General features: G+C 39.7%; 2 non-coding genes across 2 annotated transcripts; one reads left to right on the plus strand and one right to left on the minus strand.

The window, feature by feature from the left end:
* Positions 1-3,115: 3,115 nt before the first annotated feature.
* On the minus strand, positions 3,116-3,222 carry LOC120271165. Its single transcript, XR_005539788.1, has one exon. It is a non-coding gene; the product is annotated as a small nucleolar RNA R71 (small nucleolar RNA).
* Positions 3,223-13,360: 10,138 nt separating this feature from the next.
* Positions 13,361-13,467, plus strand: LOC120271206. Its single transcript, XR_005539827.1, has one exon. It is a non-coding gene; the product is annotated as a small nucleolar RNA R71 (small nucleolar RNA).
* The last annotated feature ends 3,806 nt before the right edge of the window (positions 13,468-17,273 follow it).

A 17,273-nucleotide genomic window follows, 5' to 3' on the forward strand; every position in this document is an offset into this window, starting at 1 on the left:
TCTTGGTTTGAGTAATAAAGAAGAAGAAGTAGAAAACCAAGAAGATGGAGAGTAAGAGAAAGGCCAGAAGAAAAAGAGGGAGAAGAGTGGGCAGGATGTTGATTTGGCAAAACAATGGGATGGCATGGCACAAAAGGGGTGATGAGGATTACAACATCCTCGCTGACATCTCCACATCAGCAAAGGATCTATTAAAACACATGCCACGTGGTCATTTCGGCGGCCACGTCAATAATTTCTCATCAGAAATGGGCGGGTAGCCTCCCGTTGAAACAAAATTAAAGTGTGTGTGGCATCCAAAAAAATATAAATTGAATTTTCGAATCCATTATGATATTTGGTCATAGTTTGGTGACCTCTTAGGATATTTACCTGTCTTATGCATGTTATCATATTATTATATTACACAATTTCCATGTATTTGTACTAGATCAATGAACGGTTTTATGCCTAATTTCTTATATTTACATTGGGTATAGAAAGGACAATTGGAGCTTGAGGATGCATGTTGAAGCGGTTTTGAGGCAAAAGGGTAAGTTCACCATGTGGTGTTGTAGCAATTGATGTATAGTATTATAGCAATCACTGTACAGTACTATAGCACATCGCATAGCATAGTGAGAAAAGCATGCGGGCATTTGTGAGACCCACATAGTAGGCCACACATAATGGGCTAAAAGATGTGTGGGCACTTGTATGGCTCCCCATATTAGACCATAGGCCTCATTAAGTTTTGCGAATTTCAGCCTGAATAGGCTATGTGGACATATGCATTCACACAGCATAAAGATATAAATAGTCCGATTTAGTGCTTGAGAAGGGTCTTTAAAAGCTATACTCTCTCCCCCTGGCACTTCTTAGTTGGAGATTCTCATTTAGGCAATAAGATTAGGGCTAGATTTTGAGAAGATGAAGTGAGATCTTGAAGATCTATCATCGGAGGGTAATGTATCTTAAAAGGAAGTTGCACTTTAGGTGGATTAAAGGCAGCATATTGAGGCCCACTGTATTCACCCTTCATAATATCTCTTCATTCTACATCAAGGGGGAGTTTAGCAATGAGTTTCTAGATTCTTTTTTTTTAAGTTTTTCTTTGTTGATTTCTCATTTATGTTGATCTAAACTAACAAGGCTACCAAATGTCGATAAACCTTGGGATGTGCATTTGACTTTGGATAGTTAGTTTGTTTTGATATAATTGTTGGTTTGTAATTCAATCTATGATTCTTGTATGCCTTGAAGTACATCTGGAGAACTTTGTAATTCTTGTCTAGTACTACCAAACTATCCACATCAAAGGCTATCATCATCCCTTTGAATTTCTCTCAGAGACCAAGTGCCTTGCTTGAAGCTTCAAGTTTTCATTTTCTTGGTTAGTTTAGACTCAAAAAATCTTTAGAATATTTAGGTTAGATAATAGATGAAGAACTACTAATAGTATTTTCTTGGTCCTCATGAATTCAATCCTCGTGCATTCATTTGGGATATTACTTGATGACCCGTGTAATTACCGCGATAACCATATTTGATAAGTACTTGTGTTTGCAAATTATTGAGCATATTTTATTTATAATGAGCATTAATTTTATCAGGTTTTATGACTCATTCATGTGTTTTTGTGCTCTTTCGTGCATCCAAGGTTATAGAGGCAGCATAAGAAGAAAGGAAGTGAATATAGGTTATGAATGTAGTTTTTGAGGATGATCTTGTGTGGAACAAGTGTCAAGACATGAGCCATGATCAAATACATGAGGGTTTGTGCCAACTTCCAAGAATGTTTAAGTCTATCTACAAATTGGAAGGGCAAAAGGCAGTCACAAACTCATGTTTGGGCTTATGCAGAGTTTTTGAGAGGGTCATTTGACATGACCTACCGCATGGGTGTGTGCCCAACCATGTGGCCTCAAGGGAAGAAAAGGAATTTGGGAATCGCTGGGGCTTAATTGTGCAGGCACAATAGAGTGAAGTGTTGAGAGATCCTTTCCACTGGGGCTTAGTTATGATTAGGGATCTTTCGCCTAGACCAAAGGGTTAGATCTAGTATTCCTTTTTGCCGGGGCATGCATAGAGGGTTAGTCACAGTTGACTTTAGATTTGGGACTGTGTGCTTTTGGATTTAAACGACTCTTTGAAACTTAATTAGAGAAACATTATATTAGTCTTGCACTTGAAACAATAGTCCTAGGGGGAGCATTGTTCAAGTGCCCCACTTTATTATTGATTGTTTCCTTCTCTTTACCTTTTGCTTTATTTTGTTTCTTTATATGTTATTAGAATCCAAATTATATTCACCAATTGATCATTCACTTAGCGAGTTAGCAAAATTATTTGTTTCTAGAGCCTATTCCCTTTGGATTCGACTACCCACCTATTTCGGTACTTTATTACTTCGACAACCCGTGCACTTGCGATACACACATGTAAAGGGTGTGTCAAGTTTTGGCGCCATTACCGAGGAATAGGTGTTTTAGGAACATTTATATGTTGTTATTTTAGCTATTCATCATTTAATCTATTTCATACTTTCTTATTCTTCCATTGTTCTAATTTAATTTTTTTTTCTCAATTTTGTGTCTAGGTTATGACTTGAGGAAACCCTTCGGCATTCTTAAAGGTGATCCAGAGATTGAGAGGGAGAATTCATAGACAGGTACAGGAACCTGCACAAGAACAACCTACACAAGAACAAAACTATCAAGCTGAGATAGAAATTAAAGGATCTAATAATATGTCTGAGCAGAATGAGCAACAGAGGACACTCTATGATTATGCATGACCCAACAATTTTTAGCTCCCAGTCCAGTATTGTTAGACCACTGATTATAGTTCAAAGTTTCGAGCTCAAGCCAGGCTTTATCTAGGTGGTATAGTAGTCAGCACAGTTCAATGGTTTGGCTGACGAGAATCCAAATAACCACATCTAGAATTTCTTAGAAATGTGCGACATGCTCAAGATTAATGGGGTTACAGATGATACTATATGGCTAAGGGCCTTCCCATTTTCCTTTAAGGGAAGAGCAAAACAGTAGTTGCACTCATTACCTCGAGCATGGATTACTACATGCGAAGAGATGGTAGAAGCTTTTTTTGGTACTTCCCTCCCAAAAAATATGTGAAGCTCAAGATTGAGATATCTTCCTTCGTACAAATGGAATTGGAGTCTTTCTTTGAGACATGGGAAAGGTTCAAAGATCTCTTGTATAAATGTCCTTAACATGGGTTCCCAAATGGATGATTGTCCAAACTTTCTACAATAGGTTGAATCCAAGCACAAAACAGTTATTAGATGCTGCAACAGGATGTAAAACCCCAGAATCCACCTGATATATCATAGAAGAAATGGCTATGAATAATTATCAGTGGAGTGCTCTTGACAAGAATAAGGTAGCTGGCCTTCATGAGATTGATGCAGTCACATCCTTAGTAGCTCAAGTGGAAGCATTGAGCAAGAAGTTAGACACTTTAGCTTCCCCAAGAGTGGAAACAGTGATGAACTGTGATGGGTGTGGAGGTGGACATACCTCAGCTTATTGTCCTATTTCCATTGGTGGTGCAACACCTAAAAGTGTTCTAAATAACCAAAAGAAATAAAAGAACTTAGGGAAATAGTCCACAGTGAAGGTGAAAGTAGTGAAAATCTGAGAGATGAAAGGGGTGAAAATCTGAGGTGAAAGGAAATAGTCACTGATGTAGATTCCCCTGGGGCTACTAAAGTGACATGGATGCTAAGACTACCATGCAACTGGTAGTTTGGACCAAAAGATTCCTAAGATAGGTCAACCCGATGGTCATGGCAATTGACTCCTAATCCCATATGAGTATTGACATGGAATTTCTTCCGACCAAATCCTCATATGATTGCATTAAAAGCAGGGAATTCTATAATTAGGGCCGATACTCAAACTAGGTCCAACCCTAATGGTTGGAGGGGTACAAAATGACCGATGGTCACGGTGATAAGTGTCTAAATACATCACTTTTATTATATATATTTTATGCACTTTCATACATATGTCTATGACTCCGATGCCCTTTACGCATTTTATTTGTTACTATTATTTCAGGACATCGGAGGATCATCTAGCGTGTGAATGAGCTTTGTTTTGGCATCAATCGAAGAATTTATTGAAGCAGCATTATTGTAGCAAAGCACTGTAGCAATTTCACTATAGCAGTGTGCGGCTAATGTGCGGCCAGTACAGAGGAGACAGAGAGGTGTGCAACCTGGTGTGCAACCACACACCAGCCCACACACATTCAGGCAGAACACATGTTTTAGTGTATAAAAAGAAACTTAGGGATTTTGGGAGAGGGACTTTGGCCACCATCTCTTCCAACCTTCTCCATCATCATCTCCATCACTCTCCACCACCATCATTGGAATCATTTAACTACCAAAGAAGGGGTTTTGGAAGATGATTTGAAGAGCAAGAATTCAAGCGGGAGAAGGTCACATTAAAGGAAGAACTTTAAGGAGTTCGACAGCGTGTATCGGATGGGCTCTTGTCACCACTTTCTTACCTACATCCTAAGGGAGTTGATTATAAGCTTTTGTATTGTTTTATTTATGTATTCTCTCCTTGTGATGTGGATCTAGACTCCCAAGGCCACCGGTCTTCTGGTAAACCTTGGGAGAAGAACTTGTTTGTATAGATAGATGATCTTTCTTAGTTTTAATTGAATGTTGGCAAGTTTGTTTGGTTTCGTTCTATTGTTTCCATGTTCAACCTATAATGGATGGATTCCATAGGTTTTGATTCTTGAATGATGCTTGTATAGCGGGATGCTTGCATGTATTAGGTCACACAATGTTTGAAGGGGGGATTCATTGTACTGGTACACCAGAGGTTCCGGTAGCTTCCCATAGTGGTTAGGGTAGTTCTAGCTGAGAGCGAGCATTAGAATTACTCTAGCCAAGACTTCTTGTTCCCAAAGACATCATAGGGGTATCTTCCAGATGGAGGAATGATAAGTGCTTGTGTATTAGTAATACAAAGTTTTTTTTTCTTACATTGAGCATTACTTTTCTCAGATTTTATCGCTTATTCTTGTGTATATGTATTCTTTTGTGTATCTAGGGTTGTGGAGACAATTGTGGAAGAAATGAACCAAAAGTAGATTGTGGATGCATTTGTTGATGAACTCTTGAAGTGAACAAACGTGAAAACACAAGTTGTGCTCAAAGTCATGTGGGTGTGTGCTAACCTCCATTGTGCTCAAGCGATTATACAGTTTGGAATGGCACAAAGGCAGTCATACTCATGTGTTCCGACTTGTGCAATACTAGCAAGATATTCGTCAATGTGGCTTAGTTGAAGACGCAATGCAATCTACCGCATGGATCTGTGCCCATTCATGTGGCCTCGATGAAAAGTGTGGATTCGGGAGTATTTTGGTGAAGTACTGTACCAAAATCAATATAGCAAAAGTACTGTAACAGTTGCTGTTCACAGCTTGCAGGAAATTAACTTTTGGAAATTCACATTGGCATGTGGAAATTCCACACGCCCGTGTGGATGCCCGATTCCAACCCCTATAAAAGTCGTGATTTCAGACATTTTGAAGAATCATTTTCTCATTTTTTTCCCCATCTTTGGAGGTCCTCACGGCTTCGGTTCGGAGAGGCTTTGGCTAAGCCTTGGGAATGGTTCTACGGCCTTCGACACCATGTTCCTTTGGAAGATAGTTATTAGGGGAGCTTTCGTCAGCATCGATTCCTTGAGGTGTGCCCTAAGCTTGATGAGGTAACCTTTGGAGAAGACGAGGCAACTCTACATAACCATCGATACGGACTACTAGGGGGTTTTACTTATGGATTGCATGCGTTTACATTCAATTTTATTATTGATTGTATTTTTCTCCATGGAGAGCTAAACCCCTAGTGGGTGCTTGGACTTGTAAACCCTAGGATGATTTTGTTTCATTGACCTTTATTATGTTTCTTTAATTGATGTTTTAAATTGAGTTCCAACCTTGAATGCTTGATGAATTGATTTTCCCTTAGAGTGACACTAGGGTTGAGAATCTATGTTGTTAATCCTTATGGATGAGTGACACACCATGAGGGTTAGACAAACTAGGTTGGAGAGGGTCGAGAGGGCGAGTCGAGAGGTAGCGGAACATCCCCTTTCTCTTCCGATGTGATTTATCCTACCTCCATATTCCAAGAGTTCTTTGTGGTCACAATAGAGTGAAGTGCTAAAAGACAGACTCCATTGGGGCTTAGTTGCGTGAGCAACAGAGTGAAGTGTTGAAGTAATCCTTAGTGTTGGGACTTAATTGTGACTAGGGGTCTTTCACCTGGACCAAAGGGTTAGATCTATATTAGGGAATAGGGTTTATCACTTGGAGTCCCAAAATCTTTATGTAACCCCACATAGTGTGAGGCGTCGAGAGTATCCCTTTTCGCCAGGACATATTGTAAGGGTTAGTCACGGTTGAGCTTAGGTTTGGGACCGTGTGTCTTAGGATTTCCACTAGTCATGAGACATCAGTTAGGAGACATAATGATTGGTCTTGCACTTGAAACAATAGTCCTATGGTGAGCAATGTCCGGGTGCCCCATTTTCTATCGATTGCCTCTCCTTTTATTCTATTGCGTCTCTTTCTTCTTTACTTTATTTCTATTTGCATTGATATTGTTCACACCACTCTTAAACCATCTTCACTATAGTTAAATAACAATACTTGTGTTTCTGAATACTCTTCCCTATGGATACCACTACCCACTCACCAGGGTACTTTATTACTTCGACAACCCGTGCACTTATGGTACACACACGCAAGGGGTGTGTCAAGTTTTTGGCACCGTTGCCCAGGAATAGGCGTTTTGGAAGCATTTTGCACTTTGCTATTTTAGCTATTCATCACTTGTTCTATTCCACACTTTCTTATTCTTCAATCATTCTGATTTTTTTCTTTCTTTGGTTGTAGCTCTAGGTTATCATCCGAGGAAACCCTTCAACATTGGTTGAAGGTGATCCAGATATTGGAAGGAGAATTCATAGAAGAGGAAAAGAACCTATGCAAGAACAAAAATATAAGTAAATCAAATCATCCAACGACACAAGTTCACCCCCAAGGTTCACCGACATCCGGTGATCTTGAGTTTAGTTGTTCATGCTAACAAAATACATACTCAAAAAATACATACTTAAAACCATAAAAACAACCTAACAAAGCAACATTAAACTCCCTCAAGTGATGGATGCAAAGTAACAAGCCCTGGAAAGCTTCCACTGACGGCACCAAAGAGGTGGCTTCCTTGTCCTCTATAAGCTTCTACACAAAGAGATGAGGGGATATCTTGCTTCCTTGTCCTCTATAAGCTTCCACTCCAAAAATGTTTTCTATCACTTTCCTTTACCCCAGATCTAAGAAGTGGTGTTGAGAGCTTCAAGGAGGGAGATGATGAATAGCTCAAAATGCCCTAAAGCTCCTTTTAAAACTTCTCTCGGGATGGCTTCATAGTCTAGTTCATGGGTGTGAAGATGCCCATGAGAGCCTTGGGATTTCTGCTAAAATTTTCATAATTTATTATAGTAACTACTTCAGCAAAACTACTACAGTAAAAAAATTCTATAGTAAATTGTAGATTCATCAGCCGGCTTGCAGGCGTCTTCATGGCTGTTAGGTTGCCCGTCAACAAAACCTGAGACTTTATAAATTCTTCATCCCATTATGCTGCAGCACTTGCTACAATGCCGATGCCATGCCTGAGGCCCTAAGACACCATTTTTGGTGTAGATTTCCTCCCAAATGAGTTCTTGGGCTCACCTAAGCTTCTTATTAGCATGTAACACAAATAGAAATGATTAAACCACACAAGGGGCATCAAAATTATCAAAATACACATGAATAGTACAAACATATAAGTATAAAATACATACATTAAGGTGTTTATTAAATATCCCCACTGCTAAGCGTTTGCTTGTCCCCACGCAAACAAACATGAAGAACAGGGGTAAGAAAATAAACAACTAAATGTATGACCACAAGCTTAAAAGTAAGGAACCTCACAATTACAGGTGAAATGAAATCAAGATAGTGAGTTGTTCTACAAGTAACCAAGTAAAGATAGTCCTGTTTCACCTAAAGTGCTCCTGTGAGTGTGTGTAAACTTCCTACCTCATCCTCAGCACCCTGGATTGCCCCAAGATGTCCATTCACCCCACACATGATGATAACTAGCATTAGAAATGCTAAAAACACCCCTAATAATTAGTCAAGAGCCCTTCCGTTCCTAAATAAAACTGTAGCTACCTATGTGAATGCTAGACAGGTTCCTGGAGGTCAATAGAGATATTTTTTTTATTATTTTTTTTCTCTAGTCCGACTAACATAGACTGCACAAAATATTTCTAGAGGATGCACATGCTGATTGAGCACAAGAGCTACCCAACTAACTTGATTACATGTCTAAATAGATGCATTCATGCTTTACAAGCAGAGGAACACTTCCATAGAATCCTTTTTTTTTCTCTTTTTGTTTTCATATATACATACTCTATCTCGTAACTCCTGGTTTAAAACCTACTACATTTCACTTAAGCTACTGAAAAACAATAAAGGAACCAAAACCTCTTAAAAGAAAATTGAAAGTGCAATTTAACATTGTAACACCAATATCAAAGTGGTGGGTTGGCCGGAGTATAGAAGTTGGAAGTTTTCATGACACAGCATGAAGGTGCACTAGAGATAAAATAGGAATTCCATTCAAGTATAGATAAGAATACAACTCACATCTTCTTTCAAGCTGGGAAGTTCTTAACTAAGTATCATAGCTATCATAAGTAAATCAAGCATGCATAAGTATGAAATACCCTATCCCCACACCTAGAGTGGTACATTGCCGTCAATGTACATAAGTCAGTAGTACAAGGTAAAAAATATCAAATAGGCACAAGGAGATGGTATAAAGAAACTTTCCCATTTTTGATGAGAATTGGATAATAGATGTACGAATACATGGTGAGTTTGATACATGAGGTGTGGTGAGAGTGAAGCTCCTTTCCTAATAGTCCTGTAAAGATCAAGAAGCCGATCATGACTCAAAACTCATAAATGGGGAGATGCATAATGACAAGAACCAAAGTAAATAGAGTTTAGCAGGGATTGAACCCTTACTAACTACAGAGTATAAGATAACAAACACATCACAGAATATGACAAAGTACTAGAAACAATCAATAAGAACATCATAAAACACTAATGCATGCCAAGTACTATCAATATAGGCGTTGTATGTTTGGAGGGAAAGGTGGTGCCACTGATGTGGTGGGCATAGATGTGGTGCCAACAGATGAAGAAGACCTGTGAATGAAGGCTAAAACCTTAGCTATGTCTCGATTGACTCAGTGCTGTGATGTAATGATCTCCTTATGTCCTTTCTCAAGGACTCGAAACTGACACTGAACCTCAGTCTGTAGCTCATGGAACTTGATCTCAAGTGACTCTGGACTATCCTCTAGCTGAGTCTCTGACTCTATCTCATGTGAGTTCTCAGCATCGTTCTCGTTCACCTTCTAATGTTCGCTAAGACAATAAGTACCACTCCTCTCTTTACTATTCTGATAGAGACTAAAGTTGACATCCTAAGAGGGACGGTGTTGCCAACAACGTGTAGCCCTTGAAGATATTGTAGAGCCTGAGAAGGTCAGAGCGTGACACGAGTCCTATAGAGTCCAACAGTTCCCCAACTCCTCTATTCAGTAATGCGTGAATGTAGCGATGGGTGGGGTTAGTCATCTGGGATGCTTTCTCCTTCCTAGACTGGGCAATGGTGTCCCAATACTTGTCCGACAAAGTGTGAGAGGGAAAGTCCACCGGTAGGCATCAAAAGTGGGGTAATTGCATGTACTCATTGGTATAGAGTCCCAAATATACACCCAAGTGAGCATGATCGATCTTCTGCCTCTTCCCAAAAGCTTGAAATGATAGAGAACTTGTTTGTTGGACAAAGTTACAGTGCTCAACCACTTCTATTGTGTTTAATACCTCCAAGGTGAGTTCATGATATGTTTGTTCCTTGATATCAAACACCTTGTCCCAATTGTCATGGGAGATATGTTCCATGATAGCTCCATCCAAGCCCAAAGTTTGCAAAATGTTCTAATCTATATTCCGGACCGTGCCAAATGATTTTTCGGGCTAATAACGTGTATCATGTCTTGTGTTCTTCATTCATGAAACATGGTTCATTAACCCAGGGAGGGGTGTCGTCCTTCCATGCTCACTTGGAGGCCATATATTTCATTGGCATACGTACAAGATAAGAAACAAGAGATTAAACTAAAATTAAGAGAAGCAAAGGTTTATTATAGTGGGGAATGAGAAAATTCAAGAATTGCTACAGTAATCCCCAAAACATTTTCGCAAGAGCTTCCCTTGCACATGGAGCATAAAATTTTTTACAAGCTTAGAAATTCCCCCAAAACCCCACAAAAATAACAAATAAACAATTCCCTAACAACATTGGAAACTATTCAACTAGAAAAATTAAGAGAAAAGAAGAAGAAAAAACCATTCTAAAAAATTAGGGTTTAGAGAAAAGCACCTTGGATAATCAATGAAAACCCCAATAAATCATGCAAATTAAGTGGCAAAGAGTAGGAGAGTGTTTTAAAGCAAGAAAAATGAAATAAAATGGTGAAAAAATGAAGAAAAAAGATGGAAAAATGAAGGAGAAATGAGATGAAGAAAAAGAAGAAGAAGAGAGGAAAGAGAAAAGTTGGCCAAGATAGAGGGTGGCAACATGCTTTTAGGGCACCCCCAGGCCTTCATGACCTAGTTTATGGGTTGGCCAGCCCATGAACCCTCTCGGGTGAGCTTGATGGCTGTCAAGGAGACCGTGAAGCTCTCAAGAGAGCTCCCATGGAGGAGCTTGCGGGCAAGGTTGCCCACAAGACTCCTCGACCAACGTTCACAGCCAAATTGCCCGTTAACCGGCCGTTGAACATGATAAAGATCCTCCTCGTCATTGAAACTCCATGCAACCATTAAGAAAGAATAATACAATCATTTCCACCTCAATTGAAGCATGAAAACTCATCCAAAAAGCACTAACTCAAAGAATAATTATCGAATGCTCAAATCACCCATGAAATGATAGCACAAACCCTAAGCAAAGAAAAAGATAGAACCACACATTAATAAGCACAAGCTTGCTAAATCACACAATAGAGAAGAGGACCATGAACACAATGATAAAAACAATACATTAGAGACACACAAAACCAACTAAACATAACAATAATACTAAAATGAGAGTACACCGGGATTAGAAACTTGGGTTGCCTCCTAAGAAGACTTTATTTAACATCATGGTCTCGATGTACCTTTATTCTTACCTTCATGGTGGGTCAAATGGAGGAGAGTTACCTCCGGTCTTATTGGGCATGTTGCCACATGGAAAGTTCATTGAAAGGAATGAAAAACATGGAATTCACACCATTTATCAAAGTACAAAAGATCTACCTCCCGTGGTGGTGATAGCATGAGATTCATGCTCTTCTTGAGTTTCTCATTTGCCTTACGCCATACTTTCTTTGAGCCATTCTTTTTCTTACCACTCGGTGATGAATTTATCGTTATGCAGTTACTTGTTTCGCAAGCGGGGAAGTAGACATCTTTTCTTGATCTCCATCATCATCTAACTCCCCCAAGTAGTCATTCAATGGATTCATGGCCAACACTTCTTGCACACAATCAGAAATGATCAATTCAGTCTTATCAATGAAATATAAAGTATCATCATGATCTAATGTATGTTTCATAGCTTTCGAGAGAGTGAAAACCACTTCTTCTTCCCCGACCCTCAAAGTCATTTTTCCGTCTTTTACATCAATGACGGCACCCGAAGTATTGAGGAACGGACGCCCAAGGATCAAGGGGACTTCAACATCATCATCAACATCAATTATGACAAAATCCACCAGGATGATGAGCTTGTCTACTCTCACCAAAACGTCTTCAACAACCCTTGAGGTTTTCTCAATGATCAGTCACCTAGCTGTAAGGTCATCCTCGTGGGTCTCAAGTCTTCTAAAAATAACTTCAAGAATAGCTTGCACGACATCACATTTATGCTTGTCCTTGAGTTGACTTAGGCTTTTTCTTGCATCCCATCCCCAATTACACATGTGATGATGAAACTACCAGTATTAGTTAATTTCTTTGGTAGTTTCTTTTCGAATCATAGCTGAACAATTTCTTGAAAGAGCTACTGTATCCAATTCCTCCAACTTCCTCTTGTTGGTTAAAAGATCTTTCATGAACTTAGCATATTTAGGCATTTGTGAAAGTGCCTCCACTAGTGGAATGTTGATATGCAATTGTTTGAAGATATTGAGGAATTTTTTGAACTAGGCATCCTCTTTATCTAGCTTTAGTCTTCCTGGATAAGGAATAGAAGGCTTATATTCAGGAGCCTTGAGGTTAGTGATTAAGGGCATGCTTTATTCTGCTTGCTTCCACTCTCTTCAACCACTTGTTCAGTCGGCTTAGGGTCTTCCTGAATAGTTACCCCATCATTCTTGGCACTTGGACCCTCCTCGACCCTTGCCTCTACTTGCTTTCCACTCCTAAGAGTGATGGATTTCAAGTGTTCTCTAGGGTTATTTTTGGTGTTACTCTACAAGATGCCAGGAGAACATTCACAATTTGCTCTAGAAAGTTGTTCTACTTGGTTCTTAAGGGCTTGGATCGAAGCTTGGACATTCCTCAGCACTATGCCAAATTCATCAAACCAGGTGTTTGTGTTTTGAAATTTTGTTTCCATGTTGATCATGAACTTTGCTAGAACATATTTGATAGTATACTTCTTCTCTTATTATTGGGGGAGGGGGTTGATATTGATTTCCTTGAGGCAGTGAAGGTCTTTGTTGTGGACCTTGGTCCCATGAGAAATTTGGGTGGCTCCTCTACCCCGGGTTATAAGTATTACTATAAGGAATTCCCGAGCCTCTTGGTCCTCCACCGACATAGTCCACTGTCTCTATTGGATCCGTTGAGGCAAAAGAAATTGGACATTGTGTAGTTTCATGGCCTGCACCACATGTTTCACAAGATAATATTGCCCAGAATTTGAGCTTGAACCTATCATGAACTGATCAATTCTTCTCTTAAGCACCTCCATTTTTGTAACTATGGCTGTAACATCATTCACCTCATAAATTCTTGTTGTTCTTGGGGGTTTTTGCCGAGTACTCGAATGGCATTCAATACTTGCTATATCTTCAATTAGCTTCTTAGCATCCTCAGGTTATTTGTTACTTAGTGAACTTCTTGCGCAAAATCAATGAGTTACCTAGTCTGATAGTTCAACCCATTACACAACATTTGAGCTCTCATCCATGAGTAGAAGCCATGATGAGGACATTTTCTTAAAAGATCCTTAAATCTTTCATGTACCTCAAAGAGTGTCTCAGAATCTCCCTACCTGAAGGCCGAAATTTCTTGTCTCAGTCTAGCTGCTTTGCTTGGCGGGAAGTATCTTGTAAGAAACTTTTCCACCATTTCCTTCCAAGTGGTAATGGACCGGAAGGCTAGTGAAGTGATCCATCTATAAGCTACCCCTCTCAGACTGAATAGAAATAGCCTCAATTTGATGGCATCATCTAAGACTGAATTAGTCTTAAAGGTGGAACAAATCTGGAGGAAACGGGACGGATGAGCATGCGGGTCTTTATCGTCTAACCCATCAAACTGAAACTAAATTTTGAATCGTACTGATTGTACTAGAATTTATTTCAAAATTATTTGCTGGTACTGTAGAAGCTTGCACACTGACTTCTTCACCAGTAAACTATGGGCTCTCATAACTGAGGGTTCACTTTGCTCAACATGAACTTCTCCCTGTCCTGAACTTTCTGCTCCTTCCCTTAGACTTTGGTGCAAGGTCCTTTCTATCTCACTATCTAGCTCTAGAAAATTTGTTTGTTTTGCTCTTGTCAAATGAGGGGTACCTTGCACAAACAGACAACCAACAATCAAGATTCAAAAAGGAAACAAGAAAAAGGAATAAAAGCAAAGAAATGAAAATATATGTAAAACAAAAATAAATAAAAACAAAAGAAACAAATAAAAGAAACAATGGCTAAATCAACAAGCTTTAAGTTTTCCATGTATTCCTGTGGTTCCCTGGCAATGGCGCCAAAAATTGATTTTGACTCCTGCAAGTGCACGGGGTCGTCAAGTAGTACCCTGTGCTTGACACAGGGATCAAATTCCACGGGGCCAAGAAGCTACCCTTACTTCCTCTTTACTTGTTGTCTAGCCTACAAATTCAAGTGAAAGTGTTTTAAACTACCAAAAGAAATAAAAAGAAGTTAAGGAAAGAGTCCATAGTCGAGGTGAAAGGGCTAAAAATCTGAGGGATGAAAATAGTCACTGATGCGGATTCCCTGGGGCTACTAAAGTGAGAAGGATGCTAAGACTACCATGCAACTGGTGGTTTGGACCAAGAGATTTCTAAGATAGGTCAACCTGATTGTCACACAATTGACCCCTAATCCCATACGAGTATTGACACAGAATTGTTTTTTTGACCAAATCCTCCTATGATTGCATTAAAAGCAGGGAATTCTCTAATTAGGGCCGATACACAAACTAGGTCCAACCCAATGGTCATGGCGTATTTGTACATGAATCTCCTTCAAGCTAAGTGAGTCTAGTACAAGGGTGTTGATCACACCACCAAGTACAACCTAGAAAATGGCATACAGAGTTCTCATGTATACCAATGCATCACAATACACAAAGTTTGTATCTCAAAACACACCAATTGTAATAAGAGTAAATCAAATCATCCAACTACACAAGTTCACCACAATGTTCACCGAAATCTGGTAACCTTGGGGTTTAGTTGTTCATGCTAACAAAATACATGCTCAAAACCATAAAAACCACCAAACAAAACAATATAAAACTCCCTCAAGTGATGGATGTGAAGTAACAAGTTGTCGAAAGATTCCACTGACGCCACCAAAGAGGTGGTTTCCTTGTCCTATACAAGCTTCTACACAAAGAGATGAGAGGAGATCTTGCCAAATCTTGCTTCTCCTCTTGATTTCCACTCCAAAAATGTCTTCTATCACCTTCCTTCACCCCGGACCAAAGATGTGGTCTTGAGAGCTTTAAGGAGGGAGATGATCAAAAGCTAAAAAATGCCCTAAAGCTCCTTTTAAACCCTCTCTTGGGATGGCTTCACGGCCTAGTTCACGGGTCCGAAGATACCCGTGAGAGCCTTGGTATTTCTGCCAAAATGTTAAAATCTGTTATAGTAAACTGCAGATTCATTAGCTGGCTTACCGGCATCTTCAAGGCCGTCAGGTTACCCGCCAACAAAACCCGAGACTTCACAAATTCTTTATCCCATTGTGCTACAACACTTGCTACAGTGCCTGATGCCCTAAAAAGCCATTTTTGGGTGTAGATTTCCTCCCAAATGCGTTCTTGGCCTCACCTAGTATGCATGAATATGCATGAAATCATCAAAATATGCATGAATAGTATGAACATATATGTATAAAATACATACATTGAGGCATTAATCTGCTAACAAATAATATGTACTTGTTATCCCATGATTTGAGGGAAGTGTTTGTCCTGCTAAGTCACCACATAATAAAAATGACTTGCATCCGCATTTGCACTTGCATCTTGTACAAAATGGACCCAGGTGACAACATGTATTTTAATGAGATTATTATTTTCTTGTAGAAAGAGAAGTTTAATAGTTTTGGTAGATAAAAAGACATTATAGAATAGCACCTTTTGATGAGGTTGCCACAAATAATACCAAATTGTGGATATGATAAGAAATTTTTGGTAATTAAAGAATTACAATCTTATTGGTTGATATTATACCTCGTGGACAGGAACTAAGCACAAATTCTTTGGTTATTATTGGTTGTGTGCTCACCCGCAAGTGTACAGGATCGCCAAGTAATACCCTGTGAGTGATACAGGGGTCGTAGTATTCCACGGGGCTAAGGAGCTCCTATTACTTCTCCAACACTTATTTTCTAACCTTACAACTCAAACATGTTCTTACTCTAATACGTGCAATAACGTAATTAAGAACACAAGTATAGCAGTCCCACAACAAGCAAGAGAATCACAAGAGCAATGATGATAAGAATAGGCCTAGGGATGAGGATTCCCGAGAGGGATTCATCATGATGTACGGATGCAAAAGACTAGATGGCATGAGTGATTTAGGCCGACGGACCTCAACAATAGTTCAACCCCGATTTCTCGGTAGTCAAACCCTAATCCCATATAAATGATGACAAGGATTTCTCCTTAATCATATTCCTATGATTGCCTTAAGTACATGGAGATCGCGCAACAAGGACGCACTAAACCTAAGTTTATCCTCATGGTTCGGAGGGGTAACCTACATCCAATTTCTCGGCATGTTGGTCAAGGATCTCCCCTTTTAGCTCAATGATGATCTAGTACACGTGAGTAGGTCACATCTACGTGTACAACTCGAATAAGAACTAAGGATTTCTCCATATTATAGTTCTAGGCATGAAAGAACATGAGCTAAACCACAAATCACACCAATGCATTCCAAATAAAGGTGAAGCATCCAAAATACATGATGAACCCCCCAAGGTTCACCTACATCCGGTGGCCTTGGGGGTCTAGTGTGCCATCATACCAATAAATGTCTCAAATACAATAAAAGCAAGAAGTAAATGCATAGATGGCACTCCCTAGTCCGAATGATGAAGAGGAGGAAGAATGCCGGCCGAATGACGTTTCTTCTAACCCTAGAAGTGTCGAGTGCTTCTCCTCCCTTGATGATGAAGCTTCCCCTTGAAGTTCAAGCCCTTTGATCTTCCCTAGCTTCAAGCCAAAATCTCCCAAGAATATGATGTCTTCGTTTTCTCCTTGTTCCCAAGTGGTGGCTGCCAAGAACCCTCCAAGTCTCTCCCCAAAAAGTCTGCCCTTTCTTCCCCCAAAAACACCCTTTTTATCCCTCATCATTACTCCAAGATCCATCAATCCCGAGGTGGTATACTGGCTCAATGAGGACCTCATTGAGCTCCTCATTGACACTGTTCAGGGCAAGAAAACTCCTCATATGCACTCCAAATAGTATCCATACTGGCTCAATGAGCACCTTATTGAGCCAGTATGCCTTCAATCAATCAACTTTCTTTGTGCTACAGTAATCATCCCGGGCTCTATACCGGGCAGCATTGAGGCCGTATGCCATGATTCGAATTCTATCTTGAAAAGTCTCCATGTGCTACAGTGTC

The sequence above is a fragment of the Dioscorea cayenensis genome, chromosome 10 (assembly GCF_009730915.1).
Source record: "Dioscorea cayenensis subsp. rotundata cultivar TDr96_F1 chromosome 10, TDr96_F1_v2_PseudoChromosome.rev07_lg8_w22 25.fasta, whole genome shotgun sequence".
Taxonomy (NCBI): domain Eukaryota; kingdom Viridiplantae; phylum Streptophyta; class Magnoliopsida; order Dioscoreales; family Dioscoreaceae; genus Dioscorea; species Dioscorea cayenensis.